Below are 26,952 nucleotides of genomic sequence, written 5' to 3' on the forward strand. Positions count from 1 at the left end.
TCGGTGGGAAAGGAAGAAGTGGAGGGTTTTGAGGCCTTCATGATGGGGGATGGAGGTGTACAGGGACTGGATGTCCATGGTGAAGATAAGGCGTTGGGGGCTGGGGAAGTGAAAATCATGGAGGAGGTGGAGGGCGTGGGTGGTGTCCTGAACGTAGGTGAGGAGTTCTTGAACTAAGGGGGATAGGACCGTGTCGATGTATGCAGAGATGAGTTCGGTGGGGCAGGAGCAGGCTGAGACAATGGGTCGGCCGGGGCAGTCAGGTTTGTGGATTTTGGGCACGTGGTAGAAACGGGTGGTGCAGGGTTGTGGGACTATGAGGTTGGAGGCAGTGGATGGGAGATCCCCTAAGGTGATGAGGTTATGGAGTCTGGGAGATGATGGTTTGGTGGTGGGAGGTGGGGTCATGGTCAAGGGGGCAGTAGGAGGAGGTGTCTGCGAGCTGGGATTTAGCCTCAGCAATGTAAAGATCGGTGGGCCAAACTACTACCGCGCCTCCCTTGTCTGCCGGTTTGATAGTGTGGTTGGGGTTGCAGTGGATGGAGTGGAGGGCTGGACGTTGCGAGGGTGAGAGGTTGGAGTGGGTAACAGGAGCAGAGGCCTTAGAGGTTACTTTAAAAAAAGGAAATTAAGGGAAGCAAAGAGAGGTAGGATTGAGGCTGATAACATGAAGGAAAATTCAAAGTTATTTTATAAGTATACTGGGGAAAAAGAAAGAGTAGAGCCCATTAGGGACAATCGGTGTATGAAGCTGGAAAATATACTTGTGGTTTTAAATTACAATTTTGCATCTGTATTCACCGTAGAGATGGATGATATAGGTATAAAATCAGGGAGACTCTAACATAATTGAACAGATTAGTAGAGAGAGAGAGAAGGTACTAACAGTTTAGCAGGCTTAAGAATCAGTAAATTCCCAGGCCCAAGCTGCTGTATGAGGCAAAGGAGGAGATTGCAGACGCTTTGATGTGAATTTTCAACTATTCTCTGACCACAGGAGGGGTGCCAGAAGACTTGAGGACAGCTAATATGGTACCATTATTCAGGTAGGTTGGTAGGGATAAACCAGGAAACCACAGGCCAGTGATTGAACATCTGTGGTAGGGGAAATTATTGGAAAAGATTCTGAATGACAGAATTAAACTCCACTTGGAGAGGCAAGGATTAAGCAAGGCTAGTTAACATGGCTTGGTAAACGGGAAATCGTGTCTAACAAAGGTAATCTTTTTGAGGGGAGGTGACGAAGTGTATAGATGAGGGTCATGTGGTTGATATTATCTACATGGACTTCAGTAAGGCTTTTAACAAGGTCTCATGTGGCAGGATGATTAAGAAGCCAAGAACCAATGGGATCCAGGGCAATTTGGAAAATAGGATCCAAAAGTTGCATAGAAGCAGGAAGCAGAGGTGGATGCGAGAAGGGTATTTTTGTGACTAGAAACCTGCATGCAGTGGCTTACGACAGGGTTCAGTGCTACATCCCTTCCTGTATGTTGGGTACATTAATAATCTAGACATGAATGTAGGAGATATGTCAGTAAGTTCACAGATGACACAAAAATATGTGGTGCTGTAAATAACGAGGAGGGAAGACTTAAACTGGCTGGTCAGATGGGCCAAGCAGTGACAAATGGGATTTAACCCTGAAAGGTGTGAAGTTAAGCATTATGGGAGACAAACAAGGCAAGAGCTTACACGTACAGATGACTGAGGGAACTGATTGTGCATACCATAGATCTTTGAATGCAATAGGACTGGTAGATAAGATGGTTAAGACAGCATATGGAAAATTTACTTTTATTAGTCTAGACGTTAAACACAAGAGCAAGAAGGTTATAGTGGAACTGTGTATAATGTATGTGACCTTCATCAAGTCATGGGTGGAGTACTATGCAGAGTTCAGATCATCACACTATTGGAAGGATGTGATTACACTAGAAAGGATACAGAAGAAATTTATCAGGATGTTGCTGGGTTTGAAGGTATGTAGCTATGAAGAGAGACTTGACAGGCAGGAGTTGTTTTCTGTCGAGGAGAGAAGGCTGAGGGAGGGGTCTGATTGATGTGTACAAAGTTCTTTGAGACATAGACAAGGTAGACAGAGAAAAGCATGTTTTCCTGGGTAGAGGGGTAAATAACCAAGGAGCACATCTTTAAGGTAAGGAGTAGAAGGTTTAGAGTGGATTTAAGGAAAACCTTTTCACCCAGAATGTTGTGGAAGTCTGGAACTCACTGCCTGAAAGAGTGCTGGAGGCAGTACCTCAAGCCATGTAATAAATATTTAGGTGAACACTTGAAAGGTCTTAGCATACAAAGCTTGGGGCCAAGTGCTGGAAAATGGGATGACTGGTGTGAACACAATAGTTTGAAGAGTCTCTTTCCATACTGTAAAATCTCCAAGATCCTATGACACTATGGCCTCCTAATGCCAACATCAGTAATCTCAATAGGTTCTTCCTATTTGGTGTTCAATTTTGAGTCTAAGAAACCTAATGATACATTGTCTACCAGTTACCCCTTGATCAGTTAACTGAAAACAGGCTATTCAGCGAAAGTTGTTCTTTCACTGGTTTCACTTTAAATACACCTGGAATAATTTGATTTCTCATGATTTGTTTGCTGACTCTTAGATCTAGCTGTAAAATGTCCTTACCTCAAGGATTTTGGTGTCAAGTCATGACTGCAGGCTCAAACGTGAGATGCGTTGTTTGTAAATCACAAAGACATACTGAATTTTGCTGCATTCTTGGTGTTGCAGAATTACTTGTAACGTGCTTTTGATCTTGAAAATTATGCCACTTTGATAATGTAGTTCTATCTCCATAGGCCATATTTCTGTTTTTTTAGTTATGAAAATCAATCTGATATAGTAGTGACAGTTGTCTCTGCATCATGCTTCAAATTAATTCCATGTTGCGGAGGTTCAAATGTCAGACTGAGGTAGACAATATGAAAAATCACACAACATCAGGTTATAGTCCAACAGGGTTATTTAGAAGTACAAGCTTTCAGAGCACTGCTCCTTTATCAGGTAGTTAGCGGGGCATCTGTTGTATGACACTTTGATCTTTTACTATAAATTCTGCGTCCTATGACCCTGCCCCACTAGCTACCTGATGAAGGAGCAACACTCCGAAAGCTTGTACTTCCAAATAAACCTGTTGGACTATAACCTGGTGTTGTGTGATTTTTGCCTTAATTCCATGTCCCATTGATATAACCTAGTTCTGTAATACTTGAGTTGCTTGGATCACCAGTTTCCTCTTTTATAATGCTGATGGTTTTATTGCATTACCATATTTGCATGAGTAAGCAGTTGGCTTTTTGCTGCTTTGAAAATGTATTTGATTTCTGCACTGAAAGTAACCAATAATTTTACAGATGTATTATTCTTTAGTTATCACTGATTATGCTTGATACTCTTTTGCTTTCCTACAGTTTTAACACTCTCTCTTCGTGTTTACCCTATATTTGTGTTGGCTTGTAAGATGTCTTTTTACAGTAATTATAATGTAGATAAGTTCTGTTATTCTCCTGTGATTTGATGACCTTTTAGCTGTCAGAATTTCTGGTTTCTGCTTCTATCTGAATAGCTTTCTCCAAAGTCAGATCCTCCTTGGATTATAACAAATCTGACCAAGATTCATCAGTAATTACAACAGTTTTGTCTCTCATGAATTCTAACTCTAAAGCACCAGAATCACAATTATTCACAAGTCTGGGGAGACCATTAATGAAATTAGCTATGACTCTTTCCGGTGGAGTGAACTCCTCTTTTAAATGATACTTTTTCAAGCAATGTATTTGTTCTCAGATTAAAGTAATTGTCAAAACCATGCAGATCTTCTTAAAAACATTCTTGAACATTTTATGTTTGAACATTATAACATCATCAGTGTAAGTCCAGTCTGAAATATTGCATTTATCAGCTTGAATTTTATTCTTTAAATTGAAACAATTTTGAATCTTAATAATTGTTTCTCAAAGATGTCCAATGCTTTAGCCTATTTGGTGTATCTTGCGTCACTTCTCCGAACATATCACCCATAGAGGGTTTTAAAAGCTATTTATGAGTATACTTAAGATAGAGATTGATATATTTCTGATTATCAATTTTTAGTGTTTTTTGGACAAGTTGATTAAGTGAGCAAATGCTTGGCAGAGGAAGCATAACTTGGATAAATGTTATGCTATTTGGTTACAAAAACAGGAAGAAAAATTATTGATGTTAGACGAGGAAAGGGAGAGGTGTCCTTGTACATCAGTCATTGAAAGTAAGCATGCAGGTGGCGAAGGTAGTAATGGTTTGTTGGTCTTCATAGCAAGAAGATTCAAGTACAGGAGAAGGTTTGTCTTGCTGCAATTGTACAGGACTGAGGTGAGATGATGTCTGGATTACTGTGGGCAATTTTGGTCTCCTTATCTGAAGAAGGATGTTCTGACTGTTAAAGGAGTGCAACGAAGGTTCAACAGACTGATTTCTGAGGTGGGAGAACAAATGGATGAAGAGTAACTAGATCAGTTAGCTCAATATTCACTGGAGTGGAGAAAAATGAAGGGAATGTCATAGAAACCCGCAAAATTCAAAAAGGTCAATGCAGGGTAAATCCAGTTTGGGTGGTCTTAAATGACTGAGAGTCCACTTGAAGAATACCAGGTGGGTCATTTATTGACAGGGGGAGAAATTTCTTCACCCAGACAGTGGTGAGTCTGTGGAATTCTTTGCCACAGAAAGCAGTTGAGTCCAAAACATTGAATGTTTTCCAGGAGGAGTTAGATATAGTTCTTCGGGCTACAGGGATCAAAGGGAATGTGTAGAAAGCAAGGACAAAGTATTGAGTCAGGATCATATTGAATGCTGAAGCAGACTTAAAGGATTGAATAGTCTACTCCTCCAATTTTATACTTTTATGTTTAAAGGGATAATGTGGGTAAAAGGCATTGAGCTGTTCAATTAAATCAGTTGAATGGCCTACTCCTAGTCCCATGTGCCCATGATCCTATATTCCTCATGTAAATATTTATTCTTCTCACTTTAAATCCTTTTAGTTTTTGCAGTACCTTGATATTGATGTAATCTCTCTGCAATGACAATCTTTATTTCTTATACACTTAATGATAAGGCCCTAGGGGGTGTTGCTGAACAAAATGACCTTGAGGTACAGGTTCCTAGTTCCTTGAAAGTAGAGCCATAGGTAGATAGGAAAGTAAAGGTGGCATTTGGTAAGCTTTCCTTTATTGTTCAGAGTACTGAGTACAGGAGTTGGGAGGTCATGTTGCAGTTGTACTGGGCATTTGCTTAGGCCACTGTTGGAATTTTGTGTGCACTTCTGGTCTCCATCCAATCAGAAAGCTGTTGTGAAACTTGAAAGGGTTCATACACAATTTTGAATGATGTTGCCAGGGTTGGAGGATTTGAGCTATAGGGAGAGACTGAGTAGGCTGGGGCTGTTTTTCCTGGAGCATCGGAGGCTGAGGGGTGCCCTTATAGAGGTTTATAAAATCATGAGGGGCATGGATAAGATAAAGAGACAAAGTATTTTCCTTGGGGTGGTGGAGTCCAGACCTAGACTCTAGGTCTGGACTCCACCACCCTAGGTTTAGGGTGAGAGGGGAATGATTTAAAAGGGACCTGAGGGTCAATGTTTTCAAACACAGAGTGGTATGTGTATGGAATGAGCTGCCAGAGGAAGTGATGGAGGCTAGTACAATTGCAACATTTAAAAGGCATTTGGATGGGTATGTGAATAGGAAGGGTGTGGAGGAATATGGGCTGGGTGCTGGCTGGTAGGAATAGTTTGATTTGGGATATATCTGGTCGGCGTAGACTAGTTGGAACAAAGGGTCTATTTCCGTGCTGTACATCTATATGACTATGACTCTGGTATAATGACCAATGCTGATAAATGGGAGGAAACTGTTATGACACACTGCTGTGGCTTGGCTCCCATGTCAATCCTGTCTCACATGAATGATGGAAATTTGAACAAAATATTCGAGGATTGTATTTGTTAGAGACACTACTTTTAGAAAGAAGTGGAGAAATTTATCAAGAGGAAAATGCAAATTATAATGTTGAAATTTTATTTTATTTCAAACAATTGTCAATAAGTAATGAGACAATGTTGTTGCATGTCATAATTAAGCTCTAACTCAGTTCATAAATGAACAAATCCTTTTTTCAAGATACTTTCCTTGCAAAATAGGACATTACAGCATGGTCAAGAACTAACGCAGAACATTGAAAATATTACCACAGAATTAGCAGGAGCAAGTGCCTGCCACACTTCTGCACCTCAAATTGCCAAAAAATGAAAATAAAAGTAAAGTACTGTGGATACTGGAGACTTGAATAAAACAAAGTGCCGCAGAAACAAAGTTAACATAGGTTGTAAGTTTGCTCAGTGAGCTGGTAAGTTTGTTCTCGGATGTTTCATCGCCATGCTAGGTAACATCGTCAGTGAGCTTCTGGTGAAGCGCTGGTGTTCTGTCCTGCTTTCTGCTTTTATGTCTTGGTCTGTTATAGTGGGTGATCTCACTTCTGGTTCTTTTTCCGAGAGGTTGGTAAATGGGGTCCAAATCAATGTGCTTATTAATGGAGTTCCAATTTGAATGCCAGGCGTCTCGGAATTCCAGTGCGTATCTTTGTTTAGCCTGTCCCAGGATGGTTGTATAGCCCCAGTCGAGTTGGTGTCCCTCGTTGTCTGTGTGTAAAGATACTAGAAGTAATTGGTTGCGTCTTTTGGTGGCTCGTTGATGCTCATGTATCCTGGGGCTAGTTTCCTTCCAGTTTGTCTGATGTGGTGTTTGTCGCAGTCCTTGAAGGGTATTTTGTACATGACATTCGTTCTGCTGCTTGTTGGTACAGGGTATTTTAGATTCATCAAGAACTTTTCAATATGTTGGCAGGTTTGTGGGCTACCATGATGCCAAGGAGGTAGAGTATTCTGGTCGTCACCTCAGAGATGTCATTAATGTATGGCAGGGTGGCTATAGTCTCTGAGCATAGAACATCAAAGACACCAACGTAGAGGATAATGAAGTCATAGTCTCCTTTAACGTTATGGCGCTATTCACATCAATTCACATCAGCCTGGCCAAAGAAACTCTGACCACACTACTAGATGAACCAAGGACACAAACATCAGACAGCACCAACTTCATCATCAAGGACAACATCCACAAACGAGTAGTCCTATGTCTCACAACCCATGTCTTCAACAACAAGACCTACAAACAAATCAACGGGACACCTATGGGATCACCAATATCAGGGTTCTTGGCAGAAACAGTTATACACAGGTTGGAAATAGCAGCCCTTCCCACAATCCAGTCCAAGCTTTGGATCCAAAGAGTGGGTGCTGGAAAAGCACAGCCCAGCACCACACTCTTTGACTCTGAACTCCAGCACCTGCAGTCCTCACTTTTTCCAAGCTTTGGATCCACTATATGGCTGACACTTTTGTCATTACGAAATGGAACAAATTAGAAGAAACCAACAAACACATAACCAGCATCCTGACTAGTATAAAGTTCACCAAAGAGGAAGAGAATAACAACAGACTCCCTGCCCTAGATGGTCACAGTGGAATGAAAAGTCAATGGAGAGCTGCAGACCAGCATCTACAGCAAAGTGACACACACAGACCAGATAGTCAACTGCAGGAGCAATCATCCCAACACCCACAAATAGACCTGTGTCAGGACATTATTTAGATGAGCCACAACACACTGCAGCATCCAGGAACTATGAGAAGCTGAGGAAAAACACCTATACAACATATTCAAGAATAACAGGTACCTGATAAGCACCTGTCCGCCGATTCTTACAAACCTAAAGAAGACACAACACACCCAGAGACTCTAGCCACACCACCATACACTAATGACATATCAGAGATGATGACCAGACTATTCCAGCCCCTTGGCATCATGGTAGCCCACAAACCTGTCAACACACTGAAACAGCTCTTGATGAATCAAAAGGACTCTGTACCAACAACCAGCAGAACAAATGTTATATACAAAATACCATGCAAGGACTGCAACAAACATTACATTGGACAGACGGGCAGGAAACTAGCCTCCAGGATACACGAGCACCAACTATCCAGCAAAGGACATGACCAGCTATCACTAGTATCCATACACAGACAGCGAGGGACAGCAGTTTGACTGGGGCAATATATCCATCCTGGGACAGGCTAAACAAAGACAAAGACATTCATGGGAATTCCGAGAGGCCTAGCATTCAAACTGGAACTCCATTAACAAACACATTGTTTTGGACCCCATTTACCAACCTCTAAGAAAAAAGAACCGGAAGTGATATCACCCATCACAACATTCCAAGACCATAAATAGCAAACAGGACAGAACACCTGTGTTTCACTGGAGGCTCACTGATGATGTTACCTAGCATGGTGGCAAAACATCTGAGAGCAAATCTTCCAGCTCAGCGAGCAAACTTACAACCTGTGCTACAAATCTTCACAAAAATAGCAAACAAAGCTAACGTTTTGTGTCCGACATGATCTTCTTCAGAATTATGTTCTGCAGACTTTCTCTAGGATTTTTCTGTTTTTACTCCTGGAAAGAAGATTTGTTAACATAACATGTTAACATCAGATATGGTTTGTCATTAACATTGTTCTCAATGGTCTATGCCTTTACCAATAAAATAAAACTATAAAGAAAGAAACAGGCTGACAAATATGAAGGAAAAAAAGTGTAAATTAGAGGCTAAAAGAAAAATAATGAAAGGGATGTTAGTGGATTAAAGTAACAAAAAGGAGGCAGTAAACTAAGAAAAAAAACCAGAAAAAATTGAATAGAGAGTGAGAAGATTGTAACCCTGTTGTGAGGAAGGGTCTTTGAAAAATTACAAGTGAATGACAGGGAACATTTAATTCAATGAGTAAACGTTTGTAAGCCAGGAAGTATTGAACCATTCTAATTGTTGATTCCGTGGTAAATTACAGAATTGCAAAACCCTGGAAAAATCACCTCACATGGGTTTAAGGTGAAGGTGAGGGGTAGTCCATTCCCCTGACCGTACACTTGAAGGTATTGGAAAAGCACAGCAGGTCAGGCAGCATCTGAGGAGGAGGACAGTCAACGTTTTGAGTATAAACTCTTCCTCAGGAATGAGAGGTGTGTCCAAGGGGGCTAAGAGATAAATGGGAGTGGGGTGGGGCTGGGAATGCCATAGGTAGATGAAGGTGGGGATGATGGTGACAAGTTGGAGAGGAAGGTGGCGTGGATAGGTGGGCTTCACCCTCCTCTCTGACCTTCGTTTACCTATCGCATTCCCAGCTACCTTACGCCCAACTCCACCCCCCTCCCATTTAGCTCTCAGTCCCCTTGGGCACACCTTCATTCCTGATTCGAAATGTCAACTCTCCTGCTCCTTGGATGCTGCCTGACCCACTGTGCTTTTCCAGCATCACACTTTTGAATCTGAATGCGAGTATCTGCAGTCCTCACTTTCTCCTAGTACTTTTGGAGGGACAGAAACTCTCATACAGATGCTACCATATCCCAAGAGTTATTTTTCTATTGATGGCCAGGCTTCAGTACCTCTGTCCTGGTAGATGGTGTTTGGAAAAGAAACTGCTATTGAGAACATCATCTTCACAGCCTTCCCTGACACAGGCTATTTGTTATGCTTACCTCTGCCATTCCATTCTTTCAACAAGAAGTTCCAATCACTGTGCTGATATCTGTGTTGGTGTCTGTGATATTTGTTCCTTATGGTGAATACACCACTGAATGAATGAATGGTCACAACTATGACCACCGAACTGCTTTCCCGGTGTTCCTTCCATCCGTAATGGCCATGGTTTATTTTTTTCTTGTGTGTGTCTGTATCAGTAAAATGGAGTCTATAAGGGAATTAGAATTATGTTCTGACATTATAATTATAGCTCGACTCTATTTACTTGTTGTAAGTTGTTGTTATTGTGAAGTACAGAAATCTTATCCAAACTTTCTGTCAACCCAGGTCTCGAGGACACGTAAATTGCAGGACAATGGCAACTTTTTAAAATCTTTCATTTTTGTGACAATTCTGGAAATAATGGGCTTGATTCCCATTATGATACCCCAGTGAGTTGTGATTGTTTGTGTATCCAACAATGCATCACTTACCTTCCTCTCAGACGCCAGTATTCCTTCATGTTCAATCCAGGTGATTCCTTTTCTCTTTTCTCTACTCCAATCGTCAACAATCATTTTAGCTCTCAGTAGCTTCTCCCTGAATGTCCATTACAGAAGTGAACAAACTCTTTGAATGGTCTATCCATCTGTCTTTTCTCCTGTCTTCATTTCCAAGGGTTAGACCATAGATTTCCAAATGATTGCTCCACCCAATGATTTGCCATGGTTTACTGCAGGATGGTTACCCAAAAGATCCTCCCATTCTCAGTGCCTGCCACATGCGTACTAGATGGTTTTATAAGCAGATAATCATCTGGCTTTGACATGGCCAATAGACCCTGGCATGGAACCAAACCCCTGAGCTTCTGGTCTCAAAGAAGGAGTGTTATGACTGCATGACAAGATATCCCTTTTGGAAATTTCATCTAAACACCTGGAAGATATATTTACATGACTATCTACAACTGGCCAGCTTTATATCTCACAAGTTGGTAATGGTTCACTAACCACTAAGATGTTCCCATAGAAGCTTTGCGTTCTCTTCTTCATGCAGTAACATTGCAGAATGACTTCAAGGTACTGCAGGTATTTAGAATCTTCAGTCAGGGGTAGGCAATGATTTACTATTTCCCTCATGGATAAGCTGCCAACCTTGGTCACTGTTCATTAAGTTTACAATGCAAATTGTGCATACTCATTTGGGTTTAGCTCTGGTCTAGGCAGACATTGATAATCTTGTCATGGCTAACTCTTTTCAGTTTCACCTCAGCAAATGATATTTGATGCCGCTAATTATTTGTCCACCATTTTTTGATAGCTCAATAAACAAGACCATAACTTACTCACATTTAACAGTAATGTACCCTAAATTAATTTTTAAGAAGTCTTTCTATAGTTCAACATTCTGTTGGCACTATCCTCCAGGCAATATTTTGAATGAAGGATTTTTAAATGTTTTGTATTGAAGTTCTTAAGCAAACTCATTTATTGCCATTAGCATTCCTTAGGAAACAAAAGCTAAAGTACTCTACAATAACAATATCATAGACCTTTACAGTTACATTTGTACTCATCCAGCTGCCTCTCTGAGTGGAAATAAATTTAACATTGACTGTCTTCCTGATAACTTGGAAGTAGTCAACAAAGTGCCAATTGGCATGTTAGACTACCTCTTGGTCTCCATCCGAGTCTTTTGAAAGGAATTGCAGCCACAGGGTTGGCTCTCTGACAACACTGATTGGAACAATCTCAATCAAGTGGCTTCTTTCTCAGAATAGCATCCTCAACAAGACCAAAAATGCAGATTTCATCTGGGCTCAAGACAAACGGATTGCAATGAATGCTGCAAGGCTTAGTACCCCAATCAAGGAGCAACAATCTGGCATTGCTTCACAGCTTTGATTCCAGACAGAATATTTTTAATCTTTTCCAAATGATAGAAATCTTGTGGTTGGTTAGGAAGATCAGACAGCAAATAGAGTAGGGAAATCATGGGCGATTTTAAGATTAAAAAATCCTCTCAAACAGGCACCAGAAGAATACGTTGGAAATCAGCTTCTTAATGTGTAAGTAGGTTGCCAGATGTTCTAAAAATACAAATATAATGGATTAGTACAAATAGCCTGTCTTACACTACGCTGGTGCAACTTCTGCACATAATGACCATAACTCAACTTCACCTTAATCCCAAGATCTCTCCATTTTACATCAAGTAATCTGCTGGAAAAGGCAAAACATTCCAGGGGTAGGTGAAAGGAAACACTCCAAGATTCCTTTTCAGAATCTGAAATTGATTAAGTAAGTTTCAGGAGTCCGTAGTGTTTTCGGGAAATATCCTTCAATATCACATTTAGCTTTTATGTGTTATGATGACAGCCTCAGCAAGCAAGACAGCCAACTCTCTTTCACAGTGATTTGGTAGTCAGTGCAAGATCTGATAACCTGTTTCTTGCAATTCACTGTGAGAGGAAATAACTGAGACCTAACTGGTTGAGGTTAATTTAAATTTATGTTTAAGTCCACTATCTCTCTCTATACTATTGAACACTGATATTAATCCAGATAAGCCAAATCCAATTCTGTTATTATTTTTAAAATCTCAAGCTTTTTAGCTACATTTTCCACTCTAAATCTGTCTGGGAAATGCCAGTTAAACTGGACATCAGCCTATGGTCCTTTTCTGAATATTTTCCAAATTCTCTGTCTCACTCTGCCTGTGAGGGAGCAACATCTGAATATATTTTTCTCGATGAGGCCTGAGCAAGGTCTTCCACAAGGCCAATATATTAATTTTTGTTCTGTGATAGATTGCTTTGGCAATGCACATTCATATTTTGTTTACTTTTGCAATTTCCTCATTCAAAACCCCTCAGATTTATGTGAGATAACACCTTGATCATTCTCCCATTTATGGAAAATACACAAATTGGTTCAGCCCAACTTAGTTATCCATCTTGACAATGACAGGATGATGTGCCACAGAGTTCATCATTAAGCTTGCTGGAAAGACTTTGAAACTTCAAGGCCATGTCAAAAAAAAAGAAGAAAAAAAAAGTCGAATTGCATCAACTTCATCAAGATTAAGTGGAATAATTAAAATATTTCTTCTCTGTTGCTCACTTTGGCACAACAACATGACTTCATGGCATGGGGCAATATGTGAAGGATCCTGAGTTTTAACAGTTTATTTCACAGCATATAACCATATCAAAGCGAAATACCATAAATACACCTTAAAATATTGCAATTTTTTTTCCAGTTATAGGTGCCAATCTAACTCAACCTGATGCAGTAACACTCTCCTCTCTGAGCTGGCTTTAAGGATTCTAGGAATGATTACTTGAGGTAGTTAATTCTGTTTGAAATGGATATTCAGGCTACAAATTGTTGCTAATCAATACCAGTTGACTTTAATTTTGTGCTTATTCTCAATCAGATTGCGTGTTTAATATAAGAAATGCAAATTCACCTGATATGTAACTGTTTCTAAAGTTGCAGATTAGACACATTATTGAAGACACATTAGTGAGCATTGAATTCACCTACTCTATGCTACATTGAATCAGAGAGTTCCAGATGTTGACACAAGCTGTCTAAAACAGAAGGGTTTTATTGTCTGACAGCGGCATCTCTCACTTTGACTGGGTATGTTTAACTATAGACTGCTGGATATGACACAGCCGTACATTTTTTCACTTCAGTATAAACCTTAACTATTGCTAACAAACTATCCTGGGTATAAAAAGATACCTTTTCGGACTTAGGTTAAATCAGTGAAAGAATAAGGAGCACTAAAAAAAAACTGAAAATGCAGTGCAGAGACTGAAACCAGAGGGGTGAGTGTATAGGGAGCAGAGAACAGAAACACAGCAGGGGTCAGGATGCCCTAGATCTCTGCTGTTCTCAATATGTTTCATGAAATCACAATCAGACAAAAATAGATACTGAAAAAAAAAAACACTATGAGATCTGTGGTAAAGACAGTCAAAGCTTTGTAAGGGAGATGTGTTTTAAGTTGGATGTTTAAGAAGGAGGGAGAGTCAGGTGAAGCCAGACAGAGAAGTTGAAGAAAGGAATTCCAGGGTGTAGTGCCTGGACAGCTGAAGGTAAAATCACTAAGAAAGGAAGACATGAAATGCAAGAAACCAGACTCCAAAGAATACAATTAGGATTGGAGGGCTTGAAGAAGTTATAGAGTAGGCAGGGCAAGGCTATGAAATTGAAATTTGTGCCCTGCTAACCAATGCAGGTCAGTGAATTCAGGAGTGATGCCCGATTTGGGAATTGCTGCTGACAGGATATAATGATTTGGATGAACTGAAGTTTAATGAGGGTGGAAATCAGAAAACTGGCTCGGAGAGAATAGGAATATTCAAATCTTAGATTTTCACTAAGAGATGGAAAAAGAAAGTACAAAGATGTCTGAGCAATGTGGAAATAGTTGTTATTTTTGATAGTCACTCAGCATGGAGGTTACAAAATAGGAACTGCGATTTTTTGGTGTCAGAAAACCAGTCTCCATTTGGGAACTTGATTATTTACCAGGATTTCCCTCAAGGAAGCACTTTGAGAGATATGTTTAGCATCACTTACAACCAGGGGAAGTGAATCAGATTAGACTGCCAAGAGGTAGCATCACTGAGACTGCTGTTTGTCCTGAAGGAGAGATGTATGTTTTTGCTAAAACCTTCCTTTTAGTATCATAGAGTCATAGAATCATACAGCACAGAAACAGACCCTTCGGTCCAATCAATCCCTGCCGAACATAATCCCAAACTAAACTAGTCCCACCTGCCTGGTCCAGGCCCACATGCCTCCAAAGCTTTCCTATTCATATACCTATCCAAATGCCTTTTAAACATTGTAATTATACCACATCCACCACTGCTTTAGGAAGTTCATTCCACAAGCAAACCATGTTCTGTGAAAAACATGCCCCCCATGTCTTTCCTAAATCTCTCTCCTCTCAACTCAAAAATGTGCCCCAGTCTTGAAGTTTCCCATCCGAAGGAAGAGACAACTACCATTAACTCTACCCATCACTCTTATTTTTTTTATGAACCTTTATAAGGTCACCTCTCAACTTCTTCTGCTCCAGTTAAAAAGTCCAAGCCTATCCAACCTTTCTCTACAACTGAAACATTCCATACCCAGCAATATCCTGGTAAAACTTTTCTGAACCCTCTCCATCTTTAATAATATCCTTCCTGTCACTGGGCCACTAGGATTGAAGACAGTATTCCAGAATAGGCCTCATCAATGTCCTGTTCAACCTCAACATGACTTCTCTACTCCTATACTCAAAGGAATGAGCAATGAAGGCAAGCATGCCGAATGCTTTTTTAACCACCCTGTCCAAATGTAAAGCAAATTTCAAATGTTTATGTACTTGCACTCCTAGGTCCTTCTATTCTACAACACTATCCAAGGCCCTACCATTCATTGAAAAAGCCCTAGCTTTGTTTTTTGTACCAAAATGCAATACCTCTCATTTATCCAGATTGAATTCCATCTGCCATTTTTCAGTCCATGGACCTATTTGATCAAGATTTGTTTGTAATCTTAGAAACCCTTCTTCAATGTGTATTGTGCCACCAATTTTGGTGTTATCTGCAAACTTACTATGATTTCTATATTCACATCCAAATCATTTATGTAAATGGTGAAAAGCAGTGGAGTCAGTGCCAATCCTTGCAGCACACTGCTGGTACACAGGCCTCCAGTCCAAAAAAAAACCCTCCACTACCACTTCCTGTTACCTACCTTCAAGCCAATTTGTATCCAATTAACTAGCTCCTGTTGGATTCCATGAGATCTAACCTTGCTAACTAGTCTACCATTTTCAACCTTGTTGAACCCCTTGCTGACATCCATATATATCACCTCCACTGCTCTGCCTTCATCAATCTTCTTTGGCACTTCCTGAGAGAACTCCATAAAATTAGTCAGACATAATTTCTCATGCAGAAAGCCATGTTGACTGTTCCTAATCAGTCTTTGCCTTTCCAGATACATATAAATCCTGTCCCTCAGGATTCCCTCCAACAACTTATTCACTACTGAGATCAGGCTCACTGGTCTATAGTTCCCTGGCTTTTCCTTATTAGCTTTCTTAAATAATGGCACCATATTAACTAACCTCCAGTCTTCTGGCAAGTCACCTGTAGCTATGGATGATACAAATAGCTCAGTAAGGAGCCCACCAATCACTTACCTAGCTTCCATCAAAGTTCTGGGATTCACCTGATCAGGTCCTGGAGATTTGCCAACCTTCATGCCTTTTAAGATGTCTAACACCTCCTCTTCTATAATATTGACACTTTTCAAGATACCACTATTTATTTCCTGAAGTTCTCTAGCTTCCATGCCCTTCTCCACAGTAATTACTGATGGTAGACAGATTTTGAGAAATCAGGAGATGAGTTACTCACCACAGTATTCTCAGTCTCTGACCTGGTTGTGTCACCACAGTATTGATATTGCTGGTCCAGTTCAATTTCTAGTCAATACCAACAATCAGAATGTTGATAATGAGGGAATTAGGTGATTGTAGCATCATTGAATGTCAAGTGATGATCACAAGGTTCTCTCTAATTGGAGATGGTCATTGCTTGTGTGGATGTTATGTGTCCCTTTTCAGTCCAAGCCTACATGTTGCCCTGGACTTGCTGAAGTCAGACTTGAATAGATTCTGTCTCTGAGGAGATGCAAAAGGAGCTGAACATTGCACAATCATTTATAAACATCGTCACTGCTGGTTTTCAGGGGTCCGTTATTGCAGTTACCTAATAAAGGCAGTCGACGATTTATTTCAATTTTCTGATAGTTTATTGAGAAGCAGTGGTTTATGAATGATATTAGTTAATTAGGCAAATAAGGAAATATCCAACCCGAGACTGGTAGGAATGCCTTATTGATCCTGGAGCCAATACATAGAATGGGGAGTAGGGGCGATATATTTCCATTTTCCAATGGTCTTATGTCCTTATGTGGTGACCTCTGAAAGTCTTTGGTGGCCTCAGTACTAATAATCTTTGCTTTAAGACTATTAGCCGATGAGATCTAAGAGCAGAATTAGGCCATTTGATCATTGCTGATATGTTTCTGAACCCTATTCTCCTGCTTTTCCCCATAAATTTTGATTCTCTTATTTATCAAGAACTGATCCATCTCTGTCTTAAAAGCACTTAATGCTATATTGCCACAGAAGGATGTGGAGGCTGAGTTCCACAGATTAGCTAACCTGTAGCTGAAGAAATTCCTCCTCATCTCAGTGCTACAAGGTCATCACATCACTTCCACACCCTCGGGCTGATGTTAAAGGGGATCACCTAATCTTCCCCCAGGGCGCTGGTGGACTTATCTCCCTGAATCTTCTTGCTGCTTCCTCCCCTCTTGTTCCTGTTAATAGAACTTATGTTGGGAGTTGGACATCAATGCTATGTCAATCAACTCTCTAACCACTCTTGGCCAATGACCATGGGACAGTTACTCATGAGTCAGATGACCATTGCCCACTTGCCCACTTCCACTTTAAGGTTTCAGTCATCTCCTGGACCTGTGGGAATCCAGCCAAGTTACATGGCCAACAGTTCCATGAAATTGATTCACCTCATCCACGGCAAAGTTGATAGGATTTGCAGAATTTGCGGGTAAAGCATCAGTGATGTAGCTGGGGCACTTCTGGGAGGCTGAGTATGACATCCTGGATATGTCAGAGCAGGTCATTGGAAGAAGCCATTGGTAATGTTCACAGTCACCAGCGGGGCATGGCCATAAGTTCTTGTGGACTGATGTTTGCTTTCAGCGGACAGTAGATGTCTTCTGAGGCACTTTTGTTGAGAGCTGTTCAGAAAGTTCACTGTTGCTCTAAATCCATGTTCGAGCTGGTATCGTCACCTACGAGATGGAGCTCTCTGTCTATCGCCTTGCCACCAATGGAGATGCACGTGGCTGTGGGTGAGGCAGCCCCTTGTCATAATCCCTCTGGGAGTTGCTGCATGAGTTGCTGTCATTGCTGGGCCTGAATCGAGCTGCTGCTCCTCCTCAGGGATCCAACTGCTGCTGCAAGGATAATTCCCATTGCCAGGATTTTCCTGCATGGCATTAAGTCCTGAGAATGAAGGCCCTGAGACTATTTTGACAAGCAGTGGGTGCGCAGTGATAATCCTTGCAGTGGCAGCCAAATCAGAGGTTTAATTGTGCTACACTCTTTACACTTAACAGCATATTTTTAAAAATTACTAATAATTATGTTTTATCTAAACTCATAGATTTGAAGCTCCTCTGATCCTCAAAGCTAGCTTACTGGATGAAGGCAGCAGACCTCATGGTGCCCACGACACATCTGACCACCCCAGAAGAAAGCCAGGCCAGCCGGAGGCAGCCTAAGCAAGCCCCAGGCTTCAGGCCTGCCAGCAAAGGACCCAAGAGACCTGCCCCTGGAAGGAGAACCAACACGAAACATTCCCGGCCCCAAAGACGCCTGCCTGACATGAAATCGATCAGAACGTACCTTGAGACCAGCCCAAACACTTCTGTAAAAAACATGGCTGGACCTGGGGAAAAAAACCACACAGTAAATTACCTGCTTCACTAGATCCTAAGCAGACCCTCTGCAAAATATACTAAACTGCTACATACCTACTCCACAGGGTCCTGGAAGGATCACTTAACTGGAAGCCATCATAATCCATTCCACCAGATCACCGGACCACTGAAATGTAAGAAACCTGCGAGGAAGCGGGGTAAGTGTGCCGGCCTGCTAGTAAGACTGAGACTATGTAGCTTCAAGATCCCCTTCCTAACTTACTCCGAGCAAATGTACAATCTCTGGAGAACAAGATGGATGAACTCAGATCACGGCTCAGCTTCCAGCATGAACTGCGGGATTGCTGCACACTCTGCTTCACAGAAACCTGGCTCAACCCAACCCTTCCCGACTACGCATTTCAGGCTGATGGTTTTTCTATCCATCGTATGGACCACACAGCGTCCTCAGGTAAGTCAAAGTGTAGAGGGGTTTGCTTTTTAATCAACAACTTGTGGTGCACGGACATTGAAATCCTGGGCAGCCATTGCTCCCCAAACCTTGAACTCCTCACCATCATGTGTCACCCCTTCTATCTACCACGGGAATTTACCGCTGCTATATAACTGCTGTGTACATATTGCCACAAGCAAAGGTTGAGGAAGCTCTGGATGTGCTGGACTCCACCACTAACACCCTGGAGACGGAACACCCCGAGGCCCTGTTTATTGTAACTGGTGACTTCAATCAAGTCAATCTAAGGAAAGTGTTGCCCAACTACCACCACAACATTACCTGCCCCAGGGGCCCGAACATTTTTGACCACTGCTACAGCACTGTGGAAGACACCTACCGCTCCATCCCTTGCCCTCATTTCGGGAACTCCAACCACAATGCTGTGTTTCTTCTCCCGGCTTATAGGCAAAAGCTCAAGCAGGAGACCCCCTCGTGGATACAGGTTCAGTGCTGGTCGGAGGAAGCAGAGGATCAACTCCAGTGCTGTCTGGAATTGGCTGATTGGGTCATGTTCAAATAGTCCACAGGTACACCACCATTGTCACAGACTTTATCAGCAAGTGTGTGGAGGACTGTATACTGAGGAAGTCAATCTGGGAGTTCCCCAACAGGAAACCCTGGATGAATCAGGACATACAAAACCTGCTAAAAACCAGGTGTGAGGCCTTCAAATCAGGAGACCCACTAAAATATAAGGAATCCAAGTATGACCTTGACAGAGCCATTAAGACAGCCAAGGACTAATACCGATCCAAACTAGAGACCCAGACAGACACCCAGCAACTATGGCAAGGACTGAATGACATCACAGGTTCTAAAAAAAAGACAGTTCAAGATAGAAGATGATGACACATACCTCCCAGATCGTCTCAATGCCTTTTATGCTTGCTTTGAGCAGAACTTTGGCAGACAGGTAACACCTATTCCGACAAGTCCAGACGAACCTGTCCCAACAGTCACTGCATCAGAAGTCAAATCAGTTTTCCTTTGTGTGAATCCAAGGGAGGCGATGGGACCAGACGGTGTACTAGGCTGTGCACTCAGAGCATGCACAGATCAACTGGCAGAGGTCTTCTCGGACATCTTCAACCTCTCCCTGCAGCAGGCCACTGTCTCTGCCTGTTTCAAGAGAGCCAACATCATCTCTGTGCTTAAGAAGGCTCATGCAGCATGTCTCAATGACTACCGCCCAGTGGCCCTAACTTCGGTGGTCATGAAGTGCTTTGAAAGGCTGGTCATGGCATTAGTCAACTCCTGCCCCCTAACTACTCTTGACCACTCCAATTGGCCTATCGGACCAAGATTCATGTCAGATGCAATTTCATTTGCTCTTCACTCCTCCCTAGAACATCTTACTCATTGACTACAGTTCAGCCTTCAACACTATTATCCCTTTGAGACTGATTACTAAACTTAATGATCTTGGACCAAGCCCCACTCTCTGCAACTGGATCCTCAGTTTCCTGACCCACAATCAGTGAACACTATCGCCAACACTCAAGACTGGAGCCCCCCCAGGGGTGCGTATTCAGCCCCCCACTGTACTCACTACACCGATGATTGCATCGCCAAATACCAGACTAATGCCATTTACAAGTTCGCTGATGACGCCACCACAGTTGGTCGAATCTCAGATGGCGATGAAACAGATTACAGATGGGAGATGGAAGACTTGGAAAAATGATGCACTGAGAACAACCTAGCTCCAATGCTGACAAAACCATTATTGACTTTCAGCTGGATGTTACTTATGTCCCCCTTACACATCAACAGCACAGAGGTGGAACGAGTAGAGGTGTCAAGCCCTTGGGAGTGGCCATCAACAGCAAACTTTCGTGGACTCTTCATGCGGACGCACTAGTTACAAAGGCCCAACAACGTCTCTTCTTCCTCAGGCAGCTGAGGAAATTTGGCATGACAGCGAATGCCCTTGCCAACTTTTATAGGTGAGCCATTGAGAGCATTCTGTCTGGATGTATCACTACCTGGTATGGCAACTGTACCATTCAAGATCGGAGACTGTTACAGAGAGTGGTGAACTCGGCCTGGACAATCATAAAAGCCAACTTTCCATCTATAGAATCAATCTACCAGGCCCGCTGTCAAGGAAAGGCCGCCAGCATTCTCAAAGATTCATCCCAATGTTTTTCTACAACCTCTACCATTTGGGAGAAGGTACAGCAGCCTGAACCAACCAGTTTCAAAACAGTTTCTACCCTACTGTTGTTAGAATACTGAATGGACTCACAAACTCTTAACATTCGCCTGTACCTGTGTTGTTGTTTTTGTCCCTGTTTACCTATTATTTATTTATTGATGCTATTTAACTATGGGATCTGTCTGTATTGCTCGCAAGATAAAGCTTTTCTCTGTGCTTCAGTACATGTGACAATAAATTCAATTCAATTCAATTCAATCAGCTGGCAGATTGGCAGTGCCATCAAGAGAGAGAGAGGGCAAAGAGAACAGGAGGGTGCCTTCCATAGTGAGGAGCTCTGGAAGGAGGTTCCTTGCCATGTCAGGCAGGCTGGCAGGCTCAAGTGATCAAAAGGGTGAATTCACCAGCAGTGGGATCAGGGCCGTGAGGAAGGCAATTATTTCACAGTGCCCCTTCCTTGGCTACAGGAAATCAAGGCAATGGCCTTACCAGCTCTGGGTGCATGTGTTTCCAGATCCTGTGCAATGGGACTGATTCTCAATTACCCTCTGAGCCGAGCCAGTGACATCCACATCCCATGAGTGGGAAAAAAAACATCCAAGACATTTGAAAGATCATGTAGCAAATCTGTAATTTCCACTGAAGCTATTCATTTCAAGCTGAATGAAATACATTTGTCAGCACGGGGCTTTCACGAAGAGACTGCTGTATAGTAACATTACAAAATTTGAAGAAATGTATTGAATATTATAAAATCTTGTGAAGAAAGATTCCATAGCAGCTTACTCGCTGAATGTACAAGATGGGTTTTTTAAAATCTTTGCCAAGGACATATCTTTATCAAAAGCACAGAAAGACAATATTGCTAAGGTGGCCTCTTGCCTCATACAGAAGCCAGTTGTCTGAAGGCTAAAAACAATGTGAGAAACACAGGTTTAATGATTTCACGATTCATCCTTTTCCAACAGATCAGTTTCAGTAAACCATCACTTCCTGCTGGACTCTCGCTTTTGGCACTGTGGAACGGTGCTGAGATCTTGGAAACTATGCACTGACTGTTCAGGCCAAATCAGGATTAAAGACAGATATAAAAATAAAACAGACAGAAACTCAGCAGGTCTGGCAGCATCTGTAGAGAGAATAAAAGTTAATATTTTGAGTCCAATCTGACTCTTCTTCAGACTGAAGACAGACTTAATTAACTGCTTTTATATGTCTACTGACAGCTACATGGAGCTTCCCCTCTCACCTTCAAATCAATCAGATGGGCTCATGTGGTGCAGTGATAGTGTCCCTATCTGTGGACCAGCAGGCCTGGGTTGAAGACCCACCTACCACAGAGGTGTGTAATATTATCTCTGAACAGGGTTGATAAGACAAATATCAAATGCGCCACAATCAAGCTTGAAAGAGGCTGATTAAGTCAGAATCCCAACCTAATGTCCCTTTTAGGGGATGTAATTCCCCAGACAACCCAAACCTGCCTACCACTGCCTGGGAAATCACTCTTGTCAATACTCAGTAAGGAACTGTAACAGCCAATTTGTGCATTGCAAAGCGCAGTTAGATAAATGACCAGATTTCTGTTTCAATGTCCTTGAAAGTGAGGACATTTGAAATTCTCTCTGGACTTGATTGAAATTCTTATTTAAAATGCGGCATCTCCAAACAATTCAGATCTTCCTCAGAACTACCTGCGTCAGTCTTGATAAGGGCTCAGATTTCTCCAGTTTAATTGGAATATGTTGTTGCTCATTTCAACTTCACTAGAGACAACAAAAACTGCAGATACTGGAATCCAACGTAGACAAGCTGGAGGAACACAGCAAGGCAGGTAGCATCAGGAGTGTGTTCTTCCAGCCTCCTGCTTCTCATTTAAATCTCACTGGCAGGCATGCAGTTTGATAGCACACAGATAGTGGAGGGAAGCAGGAAATTATGGAATCCATCCGGAAGCAAGGATCTGTCGGAGCATTCCCGGTTAGATGTTCAGCTTGGAAGAGAATGTATTGGAGTATTAACTCTCATGTCCTAGCTGCCTTGCTCCCCTGCAATTTGCCTACCAACAAAACAGATCCATAGTGGACTCCATTTCCCAAGCCCTACACTCATCCCCGGAATACCTGGATAACAACAGCATTTACATCAGACTCCTGCTCATCAACTACAGCTCCGCCTTCAACACCATTATCTCCTCGAGACTAATCTCAAAACTCCGAGACCTTGGTCTCGGCTCTGCCTCTGCAACTGGATCCTCAGCTTCCTGACCCGCAGACCACAATCAGTGACGGTAGGCAACTGCATCTCCTTCACAATAACCTGCCTTCACACTGGAACCAGCCAACGATGCGTCCCCAGCCCCCTACTGTACCCCTGTACACCCTGACTGCGTGGCCACATTCCAAATGACCACCATCTACAAGTTTGCTGACAATACCACTGTGTTAGGACGGAGACCAAACAATGATGAGGCAGAATACCAAAAGGAGACAGAGTGTTTGGTGTCATGGTGCAATGATAACAACCATACTCTCAATGTCAGCGAAACAAAAGAACTGATCATTGATGACAGGAAGAAAGGCAAACACACTTCAATCTATACAAACAGAGCAGAGGTGAATAGGGTGTAGTTTGTCAAGTTCCTAGGAGTAATGATAACCAACAATCTAGACTGGACTTCCCATGTAGGTGCGACAGTCAAAAAGGCACAGCAACGCCCCTTCTTCCTCACACAGCTCAGGAAATTTGACATGTCCATAAGGACACTCAAGTTTTACAGATACCTCATAGAAAGCATACTTTCTGGGTGCAGAATGGCCTGTTACGGCAACTGCTCTGCCCCGTAAGAAACTACAGAAAGTTATGTGATCACAGGAGTCAACCTCCTATCCATGGAGTCCATTTAAAACTCCCATTGCTGCAGAAAGGCTCCCAACGTCATCAAAGATCCCTCCTATCCCAATGATACTCTCCTACAATCTCTGCCATCGGGCAGAAGTTACAGAAGCTTTAACACACACACACACACACACGAACACTAGCAGCTTCTTCCCTACTGTTATTAGACTGATGTATGGACTCTCTAACTTCAAATAATATTGATCCTGTTAATATTGATTTTGCTTTGTGTACCACCTGTGCAGTGTAGCCTGGTATTCCTTGCTCTGTCCAAGCACCCTGTGATCTGTATGTCCTTGCTTACTATGATCTACTGCTCACAAAACAAAGCTTTTCGCTGTATTTAGGTTCACATTAAATTAAATCAAATCAAATGAAAGCATTGCTGTTTGAAGAAATAAAGATTGTCATGACAGAGAGATTACATCAATATCCAGGTACTGCGAAAATTAAAAGGATTTAAAGTGATAAGAATAAATATTTACATGAGGAATATAGGATCATTGGCACATGGGACTAGGAGTAGGCCATTCAACTGATTGAGTTAATTGAACAGCTCAATGCCTTTTACCCACATTATCCCTTTAAACATAAAAGTATAAAATTGGAGGAGTAGACTATTCAATCCTTTAAGTCTGCTTCAGCATTCAATATGATCCTGACTCAATACTTTGTTCTTGCTTTCTACACATTCCCTTTGGTCCCTGTAGCCCTAAGAACTATATCTAACTCCTCCTGGAAAACATTCAATGTTTTGGACTCAACTGCTTTCTGTGGCAAAGAATTCCACAGACTCACCACTGTCTGGGTGAAGACATTTCTCCCCCTGTCAATAAATGACCCACCTGGTATTCTTCAAGTGGACTCTCAGTCATTTGAGAGCAACCAAACTGGATTTACCCTGCATTGACCTTTTTGAATTTTGCGGGTTTCTATGACATTCCCTTCATTTTTCTCCACTCCAGTGAATATTGAGCTAACTGATCTAGTTACTCTTCATCCATTTGTTCTCCCACCTCAGAAATCAGTCTGTTAAACCTTTGTTGCACTCCTTCAACAGTCAGAACATCTTTCTTCAGATAAGGAGACCAAAATTGCCCACAGTAATCCAGACATCATCTCACCTCAGCCCTGTACAATTGCAGCGAGACAAACCTTCTCCTGTACTTGAATCTTCTTGCTATGAAGACCAACAAACCATTACTACCTTCGCCACCTGCATGCTTACTTTCAATGACTGATGTACAAGGACACCTCTCCCTTTCCTCGTCTATCATCAATAATCTTTCTTCCTGTTTTTGTAACCAAATAGCATAACATTTATCCAAGTTATGCTTCCTCTGCCAAGCATTTGCTCACTTAATCAACTTGTCCAAAAAACACTAAAAATTGATAATCAGAAATATATCAATCTCTATCTTAAGTATACTCATAAATAGCTTTTAAAACCCTCTAATGGTGATATGTTCGGAGAAGTGACGCAAGATACACCAAATAGGCTAAAGCATTGGGCATCTTTGAGAAACAATTATTAAGATTCAAAATTGTTTCAATTTAAAGAATAAAATTCAAGATGATAAATACAATATTTAAGACTGGACTTACACTGATGTTATAAAGTTCAAAACATAAAATGTACACAAATGTTTTTAAGAAGATCTGCATGGTTTTGACAATTACTTTAATCTGAGAACAAATACATTTCTTGAAATAGTATCATTTAAAAGAGGAGTTCAGTCCCCAGAAAGAGTCATAGCTAATTTCATTAATGGTCTCCCTAGACTTGTGAATAATTGCGATTCTGGTGCTTTTGACTTAGATTTCATGAGAGACAAAACTATTGTAATTACTGATGAATCTTGGTCAGATTTGTTATAATCCAAGGAGGATCTGACTTTGGAGAAAGCTATTCAGATAGAAGTAGAAACCAGAAATTCTGACAGCTAAAAGGTCATCAAATCACAGGAGAATAACAGAACTTATCTACTTTATAATTACTGTAAAAAGACATCTTACAAGCCAACACAAATATAGGTTAAACACGAAGAGAGAGTGTTAAAACTGTAGGAAAGCAAAAGAGTCTCGAGCATAATCAGTGATAACTAAAGAATAATACATCTGTAAAATTATTGGTTACTTTCAGTGCAGAAATCGAATACATTTTCAAAGCAGCAAAAAGCCAACTGCTTACTCATGCAAATATGGTAATGCAATAAAACCATCAGCATTATAAAAGAGGAAACTGGTGATCCAAGCAACTCAAGTATGACAGAACTAGGTTATATCAATGGGACATGGAGTTAAGTTAAAAATCACACACCAGGTTATAGTCCAACAGGCTTATTTGGAAGTACAAGCTTTCGGAGTGTTGCTCCTTCATCAGGTAGCTAGTGGAACAGGATCATAAGACACAGAATTTATAGTAAAAGATCAAAGTGTCATACAACAGATGCCCCGCTAACTACCTGATAAAGGAGCAGTGCTCTGAAAGCTTGTACTTCCAAATAACCCTGTTGGACTATAACCTGATGTTGCGTGATTTTTCATATTGTCAACCTCAGTCCAACATCGGAACCTCCGCAACATGGAATTAATTTGAAGCATGATGCAGAGACAACTGTCACTGCTATATCAGATTGATTTTCATAACTGAAAAAACAGAAATATAGCCTATGGAGATAGAACTACATTATCAAAGTGGCATAATTTTCAAGATCAAAAGCACGTTACAAGTAATTCTGCAACACCAAGAATGCAGCAAAGTTCAGTATGTCTTTGTGATTTACAAACAACACATCTCACTTTTGAGCCTGCAGTCATGACTTGACACCAACATCCTTGAGGTAAGGACATTTTACAGCTAGATCTAAGAGTCAGCAAACAGATCATGAGAAATCAAATTATTCCACGTGTATTTAAAGTGAAACCAGTAAAAGAACAACTTTCGCTGAATAGCCTGTTTTCAGTTAACTGATTAAGGGGTAACTGGTAGACAATGTATCATTAGGTTTCTTAGACTCAAAATCGAACACCAAGTAGGAAGAACCTATTGAGATTACTGATGTTGGCATTAGGAGGCCATAGTGTCATAGGGTCTTGGAGATTTTACAGTATGGAAAGAGACTCTTCAAACTATTGTGTTCACACCAGTCATCCCATTTTCCAGCACTTGGCCCCAAGCTTTGTATGCTAA

General features: G+C 41.4%; 1 long non-coding RNA gene across 1 annotated transcript in view; it reads right to left on the minus strand.

The window, feature by feature from the left end:
• Window positions 1-10,153: 10,153 nt before the first annotated feature.
• The window catches only part of LOC140460727 (uncharacterized), a 51,821-nt gene continuing 35,022 nt past the window's right edge, over window positions 10,154-26,952 (minus strand). Inside the window, exon 3 of the long non-coding RNA XR_011954325.1 lies at window positions 10,154-10,255. This is a non-coding gene — a long non-coding RNA (uncharacterized lncRNA). The remainder of the gene's footprint in view (window positions 10,256-26,952) is intronic.

This window comes from Chiloscyllium punctatum, chromosome 1 (genome assembly GCF_047496795.1).
Source record: "Chiloscyllium punctatum isolate Juve2018m chromosome 1, sChiPun1.3, whole genome shotgun sequence".
Taxonomy (NCBI): Eukaryota; Metazoa; Chordata; class Chondrichthyes; order Orectolobiformes; family Hemiscylliidae; genus Chiloscyllium; species Chiloscyllium punctatum.